General features: G+C 46.7%; 7 non-coding genes and 1 pseudogene across 7 annotated transcripts; all 8 read left to right on the top strand.

Moving 5' to 3' along the window:
* Window positions 1-407: 407 nt before the first annotated feature.
* LOC130316353 (U2 spliceosomal RNA) lies at window positions 408-598 on the top strand. Its single transcript, XR_008863694.1, has one exon. It is a non-coding gene; the product is annotated as a U2 spliceosomal RNA (small nuclear RNA).
* A 2,076-nt stretch (window positions 599-2,674) lies between these two features.
* LOC130316408 (U2 spliceosomal RNA) lies at window positions 2,675-2,865 on the top strand. Its single transcript, XR_008863744.1, has one exon. It is a non-coding gene; the product is annotated as a U2 spliceosomal RNA (small nuclear RNA).
* Window positions 2,866-4,956: 2,091 nt separating this feature from the next.
* Window positions 4,957-5,147, top strand: LOC130316352 (U2 spliceosomal RNA). Its single transcript, XR_008863693.1, has one exon. It is a non-coding gene; the product is annotated as a U2 spliceosomal RNA (small nuclear RNA).
* A 2,084-nt stretch (window positions 5,148-7,231) lies between these two features.
* On the top strand, window positions 7,232-7,422 carry LOC130316351 (U2 spliceosomal RNA). The gene has a single exon (XR_008863692.1). It is a non-coding gene; the product is annotated as a U2 spliceosomal RNA (small nuclear RNA).
* A 2,087-nt stretch (window positions 7,423-9,509) lies between these two features.
* Window positions 9,510-9,700, top strand: LOC130316407 (U2 spliceosomal RNA). Its single transcript, XR_008863743.1, has one exon. It is a non-coding gene; the product is annotated as a U2 spliceosomal RNA (small nuclear RNA).
* A 2,090-nt stretch (window positions 9,701-11,790) lies between these two features.
* LOC130316349 (U2 spliceosomal RNA) lies at window positions 11,791-11,981 on the top strand. Its single transcript, XR_008863690.1, has one exon. It is a non-coding gene; the product is annotated as a U2 spliceosomal RNA (small nuclear RNA).
* Window positions 11,982-14,071: 2,090 nt separating this feature from the next.
* On the top strand, window positions 14,072-14,231 carry LOC130316445 (U2 spliceosomal RNA; annotated as a pseudogene).
* A 693-nt stretch (window positions 14,232-14,924) lies between these two features.
* LOC130316438 (U2 spliceosomal RNA) lies at window positions 14,925-15,116 on the top strand. Its single transcript, XR_008863768.1, has one exon. It is a non-coding gene; the product is annotated as a U2 spliceosomal RNA (small nuclear RNA).
* Window positions 15,117-15,436: the final 320 nt, after the last annotated feature.

Raw genomic sequence — 15,436 nt, 5'->3', positions numbered from 1 at the left:
GGGTGCAGGCATGTCCTCTATGCTTACAGCTTCCCGTGGGTGTTGGTTTGATACCGTTTGGGGACAGCCAAGGAGGCATCTGCAGGCAACAAAGGTAGGTGTGTGCTTGTGTGTGTGTTTCCTATGCAGATCCTAAGCCCAGTGTCACATGCAAGTAGGAGGAGTAAGAAGGGTTCCTGGCAAATCCGGGTTATGGATTGCATTTAAAAAGGCCCCGTGGGAGTGCAATGGGCCCCTGTCTTGCTGCTTAGCAATAATGGTATGGGTTTAGGTTCTGCTGTGTGTACTGGTGGTTGACTGCCCCCCAGCCCAGAGTGTGCATGGAAAATTGTCTGGCAGCCTCCCTGACAGCAAGCAGTGATAGTGCCCATGAAGGGGACCTTGTTGGGCCCGCCCCTTTCACGGTTATCGCTTCTCGGCCTTTTGGCTAAGATCAAGTGTAGTATCTGTTCTTATCAGTTTAATATCTGATACGTCCCCTATCTGGGGACCATATATTAAATGGATTTTTGAGAACGGGGGCCGATTTCGAAGCTTGCTTCCGTCGCCCTATGCATTGACCCGATATGGCAGTATCTTCGGGTACAGTGCACCACCCCCTTACAGGGTTAAAAAGAAAGATTCCTACTTTCATTGCTACCTGCTTGCTGGCTAGCCAGCTAGCCAGCCCTGTGGGCCTTGCTGCTGCTGCAGCCAAAAAACAAAAGGTGGTGCTGCTGCTGCTTCTGCTGCTTCTGCTTCTGCTTGTGTCTGGCCCCTGTTGGAGCGTCCAGGCACAGGACTTCTGCTGCTGCTGACTAAATGGCCTCCTTAATTGGATCATTTGAGTAGCCAGCACACCTGTGCAGGTAGGGCATGACATGATAGGCAGCTGCCTTGATAGCGGGTGGGTGCTGAATGTTCCTAATTGACAAAATAAGATTAATGCTTATGAAGAAATATAAAATCTCATCCCTTCCCCAATATCGCGCCACACCCCTACCCCTTAATTCCCTGGTTGAACTTGATGGACATATGTCTTTTTTCGACCGTACTAACTATGTAACTATGTAACATAACATGGGGGGGGGGGTCTCCTGGCTGTTCACACAGGTGTGTCATTGCTGTACATTGACCATGCATTGCTTCTGTGGTATTGCAAAGGCAAAGACAAATGCTTCCAGCCATCCATTGCACTAATGGATTGGTCATCAGCTGGCTGTCTATGTCCCGCATCAATATAGACCAAAGTACAGAGGGTTAGGCTATGCTATTGTGCACCTACCTGATGCATCAGAAGGTGCGAGGCCCTTGCTAAATTCTGTGCACAGACTTTGAGATCTATGCTTTAGACTGTATCTAAACCTGCTCCAACATGGACTGACATTCTGGCCTACTTTCAGCCGATGCGACTTGTCTGTCGCTGAACAGTCGCTTTTTATGTATTCAGCACCTATGTATAATGTTGTAAAAAGACTCTAGAAGCTAAAGTCGCAGAAATGTCACACATATTTGGCCTGCAACTTTCTGTGCGACAAATTCAGACAGGAAAAATCAGTATAAATCCTTAGAAAATTATCCCCCAGTGTCTCCATCTGCTGGCGGTATTGAATAAGCATTGCTGCACTGATGGGGTATGCATTAGACGAAAAAAAAGAAGAAAAAGAAGAATAATACGCCCAGAAAAGAGGCGAAAAGGAGAAAAACGTAAAAAAACGTGAAAAAAAAGTAAGAGGAAGAGAAGGGAAAAAAAGGTGGAAATGGGTTTAAAAGTGATTTCGGCGGAGAAATATATATATATATATATATATATATATATATATGCGCACACACACACATAGATATAAACGTATTCTCCGTTGAGATATTGCAGCCGCTGCTGTGTCCAGGCCCAGGAGCCTTAGCACTGTGCTGTGATGTCACTCAATACCACTGACATCACTAGGTGTAAACAACATCTCTCCTTTGCTGTGTATGTGACTATGGAGCTGTTTGGTGATGTCGTCTATTACGGCCTTCATAGAAGCAACAGGAGATTGTTGCATCCATCTTGAACCCTCAGAACTACAGTGCTATGATGTCACTCACTTCCACAGGCCTTGCAGAGTGTAAACAACAACAACCCAGCTTTGTTGTGTATGTAACCATAGGGATTTGTGATGTCACCTAGAACCTTCACAGCAGCGATAGCTTTATGAGGAGCATCAGCACTGCTCTGCCTGAGCAGAACCATCACCGCCATAGGTTGTCAAATAACCCGGATTTAACCCACACAGGTAAGTCCAATGGGGTGCAGGCATGTCCTCTATGCTTACAGCTTCCCGTGGGTGTTGGTTTGATACCGTTTGGGGACAGCCAAGGAGGCATCTGCAGGCAACAAAGGTAGGTGTGTGCTTGTGTGTGTGTTTCCTATGCAGATCCTAAGCCCAGTGTCACATGCAAGTAGGAGGAGTAAGAAGGGTTCCTGGCAAATCCGGGTTATGGATTGCATTTAAAAAGGCCCCGTGGGAGTGCAATGGGCCCCTGTCTTGCTGCTTAGCAATAATGGTATGGGTTTAGGTTCTGCTGTGTGTACTGGTGGTTGACTGCCCCCCAGCCCAGAGTGTGCATGGAAAATTGTCTGGCAGCCTCCCTGACAGCAAGCAGTGATAGTGCCCATGAAGGGGACCTTGTTGGGCCCGCCCCTTTCACGGTTATCGCTTCTCGGCCTCTTGGCTAAGATCAAGTGTAGTATCTGTTCTTATCAGTTTAATATCTGATACGTCCCCTATCTGGGGACCATATATTAAATGGATTTTTGAGAACGGGGGCCGATTTCGAAGCTTGCTTCCGTCGCCCTATGCATTGACCCGATATGGCAGTATCTTCGGGTACAGTGCACCACCCCCTTACAGGGTTAAAAAGAAAGATTCCTACTTTCATTGCTACCTGCTTGCTGGCTAGCCAGCTAGCCAGCCCTGTGGGCCTTGCTGCTGCTGCAGCCAAAAAACAAAAGGTGGTGCTGCTGCTGCTTCTGCTGCTTCTGCTTCTGCTTGTGTCTGGCCCCTGTTGGAGCGTCCAGGCACAGGACTTCTGCTGCTGCTGACTAAATGGCCTCCTTAATTGGATCATTTGAGTAGCCAGCACACCTGTGCAGGTAGGGCATGACATGATAGGCAGCTGCCTTGATAGCGGGTGGGTGCTGAATGTTCCTAATTGACAAAATAAGATTAATGCTTATGAAGAAATATAAAATCTCATCCCTTCCCCAATATCGCGCCACACCCCTACCCCTTAATTCCCTGGTTGAACTTGATGGACATATGTCTTTTTTCGACCGTACTAACTATGTAACTATGTAACATAACATGGGGGGGGGGGGGGGGTCTCCTGGCTGTTCACACAGGTGTGTCATTGCTGTACATTGACCATGCATTGCTTCTGTGGTATTGCAAAGGCAAAGACAAATGCTTCCAGCCATCCATTGCACTAATGGATTGGTCATCAGCTGGCTGTCTATGTCCCGCATCAATATAGACCAAAGTACAGAGGGTTAGGCTATGCTATTGTGCACCTACCTGATGCATCAGAAGGTGCGAGGCCCTTGCTAAATTCTGTGCACAGACTTTGAGATCTATGCTTTAGACTGTATCTAAACCTGCTCCAACATGGACTGACATTCTGGCCTACTTTCAGCCGATGCGACTTGTCTGTCGCTGAACAGTCGCTTTTTATGTATTCAGCACCTATGTATAATGTTGTAAAAATGCTCTAGAAGCTAAAGTCGCAGAAATGTCACACATATTTGGCCTGCAACTTTCTGTGCGACAAATTCAGACAGGAAAAATCAGTATAAATCCTTAGAAAATTATCCCCCAGTGTCTCCATCTGCTGGCGGTATTGAATAAGCATTGCTGCACTGATGGGGTATGCATTAGACGAAAAAAAAGAAGAAAAAGAAGAATAATACGCCCAGAAAAGAGGCGAAAAGGAGAAAAACGTAAAAAAACGTGAAAAAAAAGTAAGAGGAAGAGAAGGGAAAAAAAGGTGGAAATGGGTTTAAAAGTGATTTCGGCGGAGAAATATATATATATATATATATATATATATATATATATATATATATGCGCACACACACACATAGATATAAACGTATTCTCCGTTGAGATATTGCAGCCGCTGCTGTGTCCAGGCCCAGGAGCCTTAGCACTGTGCTGTGATGTCACTCAATACCACTGACATCACTAGGTGTAAACAACATCTCTCCTTTGCTGTGTATGTGACTATGGAGCTGTTTGGTGATGTCGTCTATTACGGCCTTCATAGAAGCAACAGGAGATTGTTGCATCCATTTTGAACCCTCAGAACTACAGTGCTATGATGTCACTCACTTCCACAGGCCTTGCAGAGTGTAAACAACAACAACCCAGCTTTGTTGTGTATGTAACCATAGGGATTTGTGATGTCACCTAGAACCTTCACAGCAGCGACAGCTTTATGAGGAGCATCAGCACTGCTCTGCCTGAGCAGAACCATCACCGCCATAGGTTGTCAAATAACCCGGATTTAACCCACACAGGTAAGTCCAATGGGGTGCAGGCATGTCCTCTATGCTTACAGCTTCCCGTGGGTGTTGGTTTGATACCGTTTGGGGACAGCCAAGGAGGCATCTGCAGGCAACAAAGGTAGGTGTGTGCTTGTGTGTGTGTTTCCTATGCAGATCCTAAGCCCAGTGTCACATGCAAGTAGGAGGAGTAAGAAGGGTTCCTGGCAAATCCGGGTTATGGATTGCATTTAAAAAGGCCCCGTGGGAGTGCAATGGGCCCCTGTCTTGCTGCTTAGCAATAATGGTATGGGTTTAGGTTCTGCTGTGTGTACTGGTGGTTGACTGCCCCCCAGCCCAGAGTGTGCATGGAAAATTGTCTGGCAGCCTCCCTGACAGCAAGCAGTGATAGTGCCCATGAAGGGGACCTTGTTGGGCCCGCCCCTTTCACGGTTATCGCTTCTCGGCCTTTTGGCTAAGATCAAGTGTAGTATCTGTTCTTATCAGTTTAATATCTGATACGTCCCCTATCTGGGGACCATATATTAAATGGATTTTTGAGAACGGGGGCCGATTTCGAAGCTTGCTTCCGTCGCCCTATGCATTGACCCGATATGGCAGTATCTTCGGGTACAGTGCACCACCCCCTTACAGGGTTAAAAAGAAAGATTCCTACTTTCATTGCTACCTGCTTGCTGGCTAGCCAGCTAGCCAGCCCTGTGGGCCTTGCTGCTGCTGCAGCCAAAAAACAAAAGGTGGTGCTGCTGCTGCTTCTGCTGCTTCTGCTTCTGCTTGTGTCTGGCCCCTGTTGGAGCGTCCAGGCACAGGACTTCTGCTGCTGCTGACTAAATGGCCTCCTTAATTGGATCATTTGAGTAGCCAGCACACCTGTGCAGGTAGGGCATGACATGATAGGCAGCTGCCTTGATAGCGGGTGGGTGCTGAATGTTCCTAATTGACAAAATAAGATTAATGCTTATGAAGAAATATAAAATCTCATCCCTTCCCCAATATCGCGCCACACCCCTACCCCTTAATTCCCTGGTTGAACTTGATGGACATATGTCTTTTTTCGACCGTACTAACTATGTAACTATGTAACATAACATGGGGGGGGGTCTCCTGGCTGTTCACACAGGTGTGTCATTGCTGTACATTGACCATGCATTGCTTCTGTGGTATTGCAAAGGCAAAGACAAATGCTTCCAGCCATCCATTGCACTAATGGATTGGTCATCAGCTGGCTGTCTATGTCCCGCATCAATATAGACCAAAGTACAGAGGGTTAGGCTATGCTATTGTGCACCTACCTGATGCATCAGAAGGTGCGAGGCCCTTGCTAAATTCTGTGCACAGACTTTGAGATCTATGCTTTAGACTGTATCTAAACCTGCTCCAACATGGACTGACATTCTGGCCTACTTTCAGCCGATGCGACTTGTCTGTCGCTGAACAGTCGCTTTTTATGTATTCAGCACCTATGTATAATGTTGTAAAAATGCTCTAGAAGCTAAAGTCGCAGAAATGTCACACATATTTGGCCTGCAACTTTCTGTGCGACAAATTCAGACAGGAAAAATCAGTATAAATCCTTAGAAAATTATCCCCCAGTGTCTCCATCTGCTGGCGGTATTGAATAAGCATTGCTGCACTGATGGGGTATGCATTAGACGAAAAAAAAGAAGAAAAAGAAGAATAATACGCCCAGAAAAGAGGCGAAAAGGAGAAAAACTTAAAAAAACGTGAAAAAAAAGTAAGAGGAAGAGAAGGGAAAAAAAGGTGGAAATGGGTTTAAAAGTGATTTCGGCGGAGAAATATATATATATATATATATATATATATATATATATATATATATGCGCACACACACACATAGATATAAACGTATTCTCCGTTGAGATATTGCAGCCGCTGCTGTGTCCAGGCCCAGGAGCCTTAGCACTGTGCTGTGATGTCACTCAATACCACTGACATCACTAGGTGTAAACAACATCTCTCCTTTGCTGTGTATGTGACTATGGAGCTGTTTGGTGATGTCGTCTATTACGGCCTTCATAGAAGCAACAGGAGATTGTTGCATCCATTTTGAACCCTCAGAACTACAGTGCTATGATGTCACTCACTTCCACAGGCCTTGCAGAGTGTAAACAACAACAACCCAGCTTTGTTGTGTATGTAACCATAGGGATTTGTGATGTCACCTAGAACCTTCACAGCAGCGACAGCTTTATGAGGAGCATCAGCACTGCTCTGCCTGAGCAGAACCATCACCGCCATAGGTTGTCAAATAACCCGGATTTAACCCACACAGGTAAGTCCAATGGGGTGCAGGCATGTCCTCTATGCTTACAGCTTCCCGTGGGTGTTGGTTTGATACCGTTTGGGGACAGCCAAGGAGGCATCTGCAGGCAACAAAGGTAGGTGTGTGCTTGTGTGTGTGTTTCCTATGCAGATCCTAAGCCCAGTGTCACATGCAAGTAGGAGGAGTAAGAAGGGTTCCTGGCAAATCCGGGTTATGGATTGCATTTAAAAAGGCCCCGTGGGAGTGCAATGGGCCCCTGTCTTGCTGCTTAGCAATAATGGTATGGGTTTAGGTTCTGCTGTGTGTACTGGTGGTTGACTGCCCCCCAGCCCAGAGTGTGCATGGAAAATTGTCTGGCAGCCTCCCTGACAGCAAGCAGTGATAGTGCCCATGAAGGGGACCTTGTTGGGCCCGCCCCTTTCACGGTTATCGCTTCTCGGCCTTTTGGCTAAGATCAAGTGTAGTATCTGTTCTTATCAGTTTAATATCTGATACGTCCCCTATCTGGGGACCATATATTAAATGGATTTTTGAGAACGGGGGCCGATTTCGAAGCTTGCTTCCGTCGCCCTATGCATTGACCCGATATGGCAGTATCTTCGGGTACAGTGCACCACCCCCTTACAGGGTTAAAAAGAAAGATTCCTACTTTCATTGCTACCTGCTTGCTGGCTAGCCAGCTAGCCAGCCCTGTGGGCCTTGCTGCTGCTGCAGCCAAAAAACAAAAGGTGGTGCTGCTGCTGCTTCTGCTGCTTCTGCTTCTGCTTGTGTCTGGCCCCTGTTGGAGCGTCCAGGCACAGGACTTCTGCTGCTGCTGACTAAATGGCCTCCTTAATTGGATCATTTGAGTAGCCAGCACACCTGTGCAGGTAGGGCATGACATGATAGGCAGCTGCCTTGATAGCGGGTGGGTGCTGAATGTTCCTAATTGACAAAATAAGATTAATGCTTATGAAGAAATATAAAATCTCATCCCTTCCCCAATATCGCGCCACACCCCTACCCCTTAATTCCCTGGTTGAACTTGATGGACATATGTCTTTTTTCGACCGTACTAACTATGTAACTATGTAACATAACATGGGGGGGGGGGGTCTCCTGGCTGTTCACACAGGTGTGTCATTGCTGTACATTGACCATGCATTGCTTCTGTGGTATTGCAAAGGCAAAGACAAATGCTTCCAGCCATCCATTGCACTAATGGATTGGTCATCAGCTGGCTGTCTATGTCCCGCATCAATATAGACCAAAGTACAGAGGGTTAGGCTATGCTATTGTGCACCTACCTGATGCATCAGAAGGTGCGAGGCCCTTGCTAAATTCTGTGCACAGACTTTGAGATCTATGCTTTAGACTGTATCTAAACCTGCTCCAACATGGACTGACATTCTGGCCTACTTTCAGCCGATGCGACTTGTCTGTCGCTGAACAGTCGCTTTTTATGTATTCAGCACCTATGTATAATGTTGTAAAAATGCTCTAGAAGCTAAAGTCGCAGAAATGTCACACATATTTGGCCTGCAACTTTCTGTGCGACAAATTCAGACAGGAAAAATCAGTATAAATCCTTAGAAAATTATCCCCCAGTGTCTCCATCTGCTGGCGGTATTGAATAAGCATTGCTGCACTGATGGGGTATGCATTAGACGAAAAAAAAGAAGAAAAAGAAGAATAATACGCCCAGAAAAGAGGCGAAAAGGAGAAAAACGTAAAAAAACGTGAAAAAAAAGTAAGAGGAAGAGAAGGGAAAAAAAGGTGGAAATGGGTTTAAAAGTGATTTCGGCGGAGAAATATATATATATATATATATATATATATATATATATATATATATGCGCACACACACACATAGATATAAACGTATTCTCCGTTGAGATATTGCAGCCGCTGCTGTGTCCAGGCCCAGGAGCCTTAGCACTGTGCTGTGATGTCACTCAATACCACTGACATCACTAGGTGTAAACAACATCTCTCCTTTGCTGTGTATGTGACTATGGAGCTGTTTGGTGATGTCGTCTATTACGGCCTTCATAGAAGCAACAGGAGATTGTTGCATCCATCTTGAACCCTCAGAACTACAGTGCTATGATGTCACTCACTTCCACAGGCCTTGCAGAGTGTAAACAACAACAACCCAGCTTTGTTGTGTATGTAACCATAGGGATTTGTGATGTCACCTAGAACCTTCACAGCAGCGACAGCTTTATGAGGAGCATCAGCACTGCTCTGCCTGAGCAGAACCATCACCGCCATAGGTTGTCAAATAACCCGGATTTAACCCACACAGGTAAGTCCAATGGGGTGCAGGCATGTCCTCTATGCTTACAGCTTCCCGTGGGTGTTGGTTTGATACCGTTTGGGGACAGCCAAGGAGGCATCTGCAGGCAACAAAGGTAGGTGTGTGCTTGTGTGTGTGTTTCCTATGCAGATCCTAAGCCCAGTGTCACATGCAAGTAGGAGGAGTAAGAAGGGTTCCTGGCAAATCCGGGTTATGGATTGCATTTAAAAAGGCCCCGTGGGAGTGCAATGGGCCCCTGTCTTGCTGCTTAGCAATAATGGTATGGGTTTAGGTTCTGCTGTGTGTACTGGTGGTTGACTGCCCCCCAGCCCAGAGTGTGCATGGAAAATTGTCTGGCAGCCTCCATGACAGCAAGCAGTGATAGTGCCCATGAAGGGGACCTTGTTGGGCCCGCCCCTTTCACGGTTATCGCTTCTCGGCCTCTTGGCTAAGATCAAGTGTAGTATCTGTTCTTATCAGTTTAATATCTGATACGTCCCCTATCTGGGGACCATATATTAAATGGATTTTTGAGAACGGGGGCCGATTTCGAAGCTTGCTTCCGTCGCCCTATGCATTGACCCGATATGGCAGTATCTTCGGGTACAGTGCACCACCCCCTTACAGGGTTAAAAAGAAAGATTCCTACTTTCATTGCTACCTGCTTGCTGGCTAGCCAGCTAGCCAGCCCTGTGGGCCTTGCTGCTGCTGCAGCCAAAAAACAAAAGGTGGTGCTGCTGCTGCTTCTGCTGCTTCTGCTTCTGCTTGTGTCTGGCCCCTGTTGGAGCGTCCAGGCACAGGACTTCTGCTGCTGCTGACTAAATGGCCTCCTTAATTGGATCATTTGAGTAGCCAGCACACCTGTGCAGGTAGGGCATGACATGATAGGCAGCTGCCTTGATAGCGGGTGGGTGCTGAATGTTCCTAATTGACAAAATAAGATTAATGCTTATGAAGAAATATAAAATCTCATCCCTTCCCCAATATCGCGCCACACCCCTACCCCTTAATTCCCTGGTTGAACTTGATGGACATATGTCTTTTTTCGACCGTACTAACTATGTAACTATGTAACATAACATGGGGGGGGGGGGGGGGGTCTCCTGGCTGTTCACACAGGTGTGTCATTGCTGTACATTGACCATGCATTGCTTCTGTGGTATTGCAAAGGCAAAGACAAATGCTTCCAGCCATCCATTGCACTAATGGATTGGTCATCAGCTGGCTGTCTATGTCCCGCATCAATATAGACCAAAGTACAGAGGGTTAGGCTATGCTATTGTGCACCTACCTGATGCATCAGAAGGTGCGAGGCCCTTGCTAAATTCTGTGCACAGACTTTGAGATCTATGCTTTAGACTGTATCTAAACCTGCTCCAACATGGACTGACATTCTGGCCTACTTTCAGCCGATGCGACTTGTCTGTCGCTGAACAGTCGCTTTTTATGTATTCAGCACCTATGTATAATGTTGTAAAAATGCTCTAGAAGCTAAAGTCGCAGAAATGTCACACATATTTGGCCTGCAACTTTCTGTGCGACAAATTCAGACAGGAAAAATCAGTATAAATCCTTAGAAAATTATCCCCCAGTGTCTCCATCTGCTGGCGGTATTGAATAAGCATTGCTGCACTGATGGGGTATGCATTAGACGAAAAAAAAGAAGAAAAAGAAGAATAATACGCCCAGAAAAGAGGCGAAAAGGAGAAAAACGTAAAAAAACGTGAAAAAAAAGTAAGAGGAAGAGAAGGGAAAAAAAGGTGGAAATGGGTTTAAAAGTGATTTCGGCGGAGAAATATATATATATATATATATATATATATATATATATATATATGCGCACACACACACATAGATATAAACGTATTCTCCGTTGAGATATTGCAGCCGCTGCTGTGTCCAGGCCCAGGAGCCTTAGCACTGTGCTGTGATGTCACTCAATACCACTGACATCACTAGGTGTAAACAACATCTCTCCTTTGCTGTGTATGTGACTATGGAGCTGTTTGGTGATGTCGTCTATTACGGCCTTCATAGAAGCAACAGGAGATTGTTGCATCCATTTTGAACCCTCAGAACTACAGTGCTATGATGTCACTCACTTCCACAGGCCTTGCAGAGTGTAAACAACAACAACCCAGCTTTGTTGTGTATGTAACCATAGGGATTTGTGATGTCACCTAGAACCTTCACAGCAGCGACAGCTTTATGAGGAGCATCAGCACTGCTCTGCCTGAGCAGAACCATCACCGCCATAGGTTGTCAAATAACCCGGATTTAACCCACACAGGTAAGTCCAATGGGGTGCAGGCATGTCCTCTATGCTTACAGCTTCCCGTGGGTGTTGGTTTGATACCGTTTGGGGACAGCCAAGGAGGCATCTGCAGGCAACAAAGGTAGGTGTGTGCTTGTGTGTGTGTTTCCTATGCAGATCCTAAGCCCAGTGTCACATGCAAGTAGGAGGAGTAAGAAGGGTTCCTGGCAAATCCGGGTTATGGATTGCATTTAAAAAGGCCCCGTGGGAGTGCAATGGGCCCCTGTCTTGCTGCTTAGCAATAATGGTATGGGTTTAGGTTCTGCTGTGTGTACTGGTGGTTGACTGCCCCCCAGCCCAGAGTGTGCATGGAAAATTGTCTGGCAGCCTCCCTGACAGCAAGCAGTGATAGTGCCCATGAAGGGGACCTTGTTGGGCCCGCCCCTTTCACGGTTATCGCTTCTCGGCCTTTTGGCTAAGATCAAGTGTAGTATCTGTTCTTATCAGTTTAATATCTGATACGTCCCCTATCTGGGGACCATATATTAAATGGATTTTTGAGAACGGGGGCCGATTTCGAAGCTTGCTTCCGTCGCCCTATGCATTGACCCGATATGGCAGTATCTTCGGGTACAGTGCACCACCCCCTTACAGGGTTAAAAAGAAAGATTCCTACTTTCATTGCTACCTGCTTGCTGGCTAGCCAGCTAGCCAGCCCTGTGGGCCTTGCTGCTGCTGCAGCCAAAAAACAAAAGGTGGTGCTGCTGCTGCTTCTGCTGCTTCTGCTTCTGCTTGTGTCTGGCCCCTGTTGGAGTGTCCAGGCACAGGACTTCTGCTGCTGCTGACTAAATGGCCTCCTTAATTGGATCATTTGAGTAGCCAGCACACCTGTGCAGGTAGGGCATGACATGATAGGCAGCTGCCTTGATAGCGGGTGGGTGCTGAATGTTCCTAATTGACAAAATAAGATTAATGCTTATGAAGAAATATAAAATCTCATCCCTTCCCCAATATCGCGCCACACCCCTACCCCTTAATTCCCTGGTTGAACTTGATGGACATATGTCTTTTTTCGACCGTACTAACTATGTAACTATGTAACATAACATGGGGGGGGGTCTCCTGGCTGTTCACACAGGTGTGTCATTGCTGTACATTGACCATGCATTGCTTCTGTGGTATTGCAAAGGCAAAGACAAATGCTTCCAGCCATCCATTGCACTAATGGATTGGTCATCAGCTGGCTGTCTATGTCCCGCATCAATATAGACCAAAGTACAGAGGGTTAGGCTATGCTATTGTGCACCTACCTGATGCATCAGAAGGTGCGAGGCCCTTGCTAAATTCTGTGCACAGACTTTGAGATCTATGCTTTAGACTGTATCTAAACCTGCTCCAACATGGACTGACATTCTGGCCTACTTTCAGCCGATGCGACTTGTCTGTCGCTGAACAGTCGCTTTTTATGTATTCAGCACCTATGTATAATGTTGTAAAAAGACTCTAGAAGCTAAAGTCGCAGAAATGTCACACATATTTGGCCTGCAACTTTCTGTGCGACAAATTCAGACAGGAAAAATCAGTATAAATCCTTAGAAAATTATCCCCCAGTGTCTCCATCTGCTGGCGGTATTGAATAAGCATTGCTGCACTGATGGGGTATGCATTAGACGAAAAAAAAGAAGAAAAAGAAGAATAATACGCCCAGAAAAGAGGCGAAAAGGAGAAAAACGTAAAAAAACGTGAAAAAAAAGTAAGAGGAAGAGAAGGGAAAAAAAGGTGGAAATGGGTTTAAAAGTGATTTCGGCGGAGAAATATATATATATATATATATATATATATATATATATATATATATATATATGCGCACACACACACATAGATATAAACGTATTCTCCGTTGAGATATTGCAGCCGCTGCTGTGTCCAGGCCCAGGAGCCTTAGCACTGTGCTGTGATGTCACTCAATACCACTGACATCACTAGGTGTAAACAACATCTCTCCTTTGCTGTGTATGTGACTATGGAGCTGTTTGGTGATGTCGTCTATTACGGCCTTCATAGAAGCAACAGGAGATTGTTGCATCCATCTTGAACCCTCAGAACTACAGTGCTATGATGTCACTCACTTCCACAGGCCTTGCAGAGTGTAAACAACAACAACCCAGCTTTGTTGTGTATGTAACCATAGGGATTTGTGATGTCACCTAGAACCTTCACAGCAGCGACAGCTTTATGAGGAGCATCAGCACTGCTCTGCCTGAGCAGAACCATCACCGCCATAGGTTGTCAAATAACCCGGATTTAACCCACACAGGTAAGTCCAATGGGGTGCAGGCATGTCCTCTATGCTTACAGCTTCCCGTGGGTGTTGGTTTGATACCGTTTGGGGACAGCCAAGGAGGCATCTGCAGGCAACAAAGGTAGGTGTGTGCTTGTGTGTGTGTTTCCTATGCAGATCCTAAGCCCAGTGTCACATGCAAGTAGGAGGAGTAAGAAGGGTTCCTGGCAAATCCGGGTTATGGATTGCATTTAAAAAGGCCCCGTGGGAGTGCAATGGGCCCCTGTCTTGCTGCTTAGCAATAATGGTATGGGTTTAGGTTCTGCTGTGTGTACTGGTGGTTGACTGCCCCCCAGCCCAGAGTGTGCATGGAAAATTGTCTGGCAGCCTCCCTGACAGCAAGCAGTGATAGTGCCCATGAAGGGGACCTTGTTGGGCCCGCCCCTTTCACGGTTATCGCTTCTCGGCCTTTTGGCTAAGATCAAGTGTAGTATCTGTTCTTATCAGTTTTCATGCTGGTGGGGATGGGTGCTGCATGGAGGATGCAGGTGTACCAGGGCTTTCCGGGGCTGGTTCTGAGGAATCAGCTCGACGGCTGCCCCGATGTGACCTGTTCCCTCCGGGTCTCGCCATGAGGCTGAGAGGGTCTAGAGCCGAGGTACTTTTGTGCCTCGGGGAGTGGTGACCCCGAGGTGCCGAAACTCACTGGGAGAATAGACTCACTGAGTTGAAGCACGGGCACCATAATCTCTTCACCTTGTGGCACTCACCTCTTGATTCCCGGCCTTCTGGCTAGGATCAGAGAAATTTTTATAGATCCGGCCGGATGTCCGGGCAGTATATCTGCACACATTCACTTATTTATTTCTTTTTTGTCTCACTGTGTCACTTTTTGCGTGTTGTGTGTTCACAGGATTTGTCAGGATGCGGTAGCCCTTCTGGGTGTCCCTCCTGGCGGTCTAGGGGAGGTGTGTGTGGCCATTAGGTTCCGCACCTCCCTGCAAACACCCCGGGTACTCCTGCTTTGGCAGGGTACCTACCGTAATCGGCTCTGCGGGCAGATACCTTGGCTAACGCCAAGGGGGATGCCGGGAGCATTTGTGGTCCCCTAGTAGCTTCGGCGAAAAGGGACATTGAACCTGGAACCTCGCAGGTACCTTTTGGTCCGGAGGTGAAGGGTAAGGTTTGTTGGGGGGCCTCTCTCCTATCGGAGAAGGGCTTGCGATAGACCGCATCCTTTGTGCACGTTTTTTTAGTGTAACACGTTTGCACTTTTTCTTGCACTTTGGGTGAATCGAAAGCACGTTCCTCGGCTTTAGATAAAAAAAAAAAAAAAAAAAAAAAAAATCTGTTCTTATCAGTTTAATATCTGATACGTCCCCTATCTGGGGACCATATATTAAATGGATTTTTGAGAACGGGGGCCGATTTCGAAGCTTGCTTCCGTCGCCCTATGCATTGACCCGATATGGCAGTATCTTCGGGTACAGTGCACCACCCCCTTACAGGGTTAAAAAGAAAGATTCCTACTTTCATTGCTACCTGCTTGCTGGCTAGCCAGCTAGCCAGCCCTGTGGGCCTTGCTGCTGCTGCAGCCAAAAAACAAAAGGTGGTGCTGCTGCTGCTTCTGCTGCTTCTGCTTCTGCTTGTGTCTGGCCCCTGTTGGAGCGTCCAGGCACAGGACTTCTGCTGCTGCTGACTAAATGGCCTCCTTAATTGGATCATTTGAGTAGCCAGCACACCTGTGCAGGTAGGGCATGACATGATAGGCAGCTGCCTTGATAGCGGGTGGGTGCTGAATGTTCCTAATTGACAAAATA

Source organism: Hyla sarda, unplaced genomic scaffold (assembly GCF_029499605.1).
Source record: "Hyla sarda isolate aHylSar1 unplaced genomic scaffold, aHylSar1.hap1 scaffold_193, whole genome shotgun sequence".
In the NCBI taxonomy this organism is placed as follows: Eukaryota; Metazoa; Chordata; class Amphibia; order Anura; family Hylidae; genus Hyla; species Hyla sarda.
Note: the sequence above shows the minus strand (reverse complement) of the source record. Positions and strands in the feature narration are given on the sequence as shown.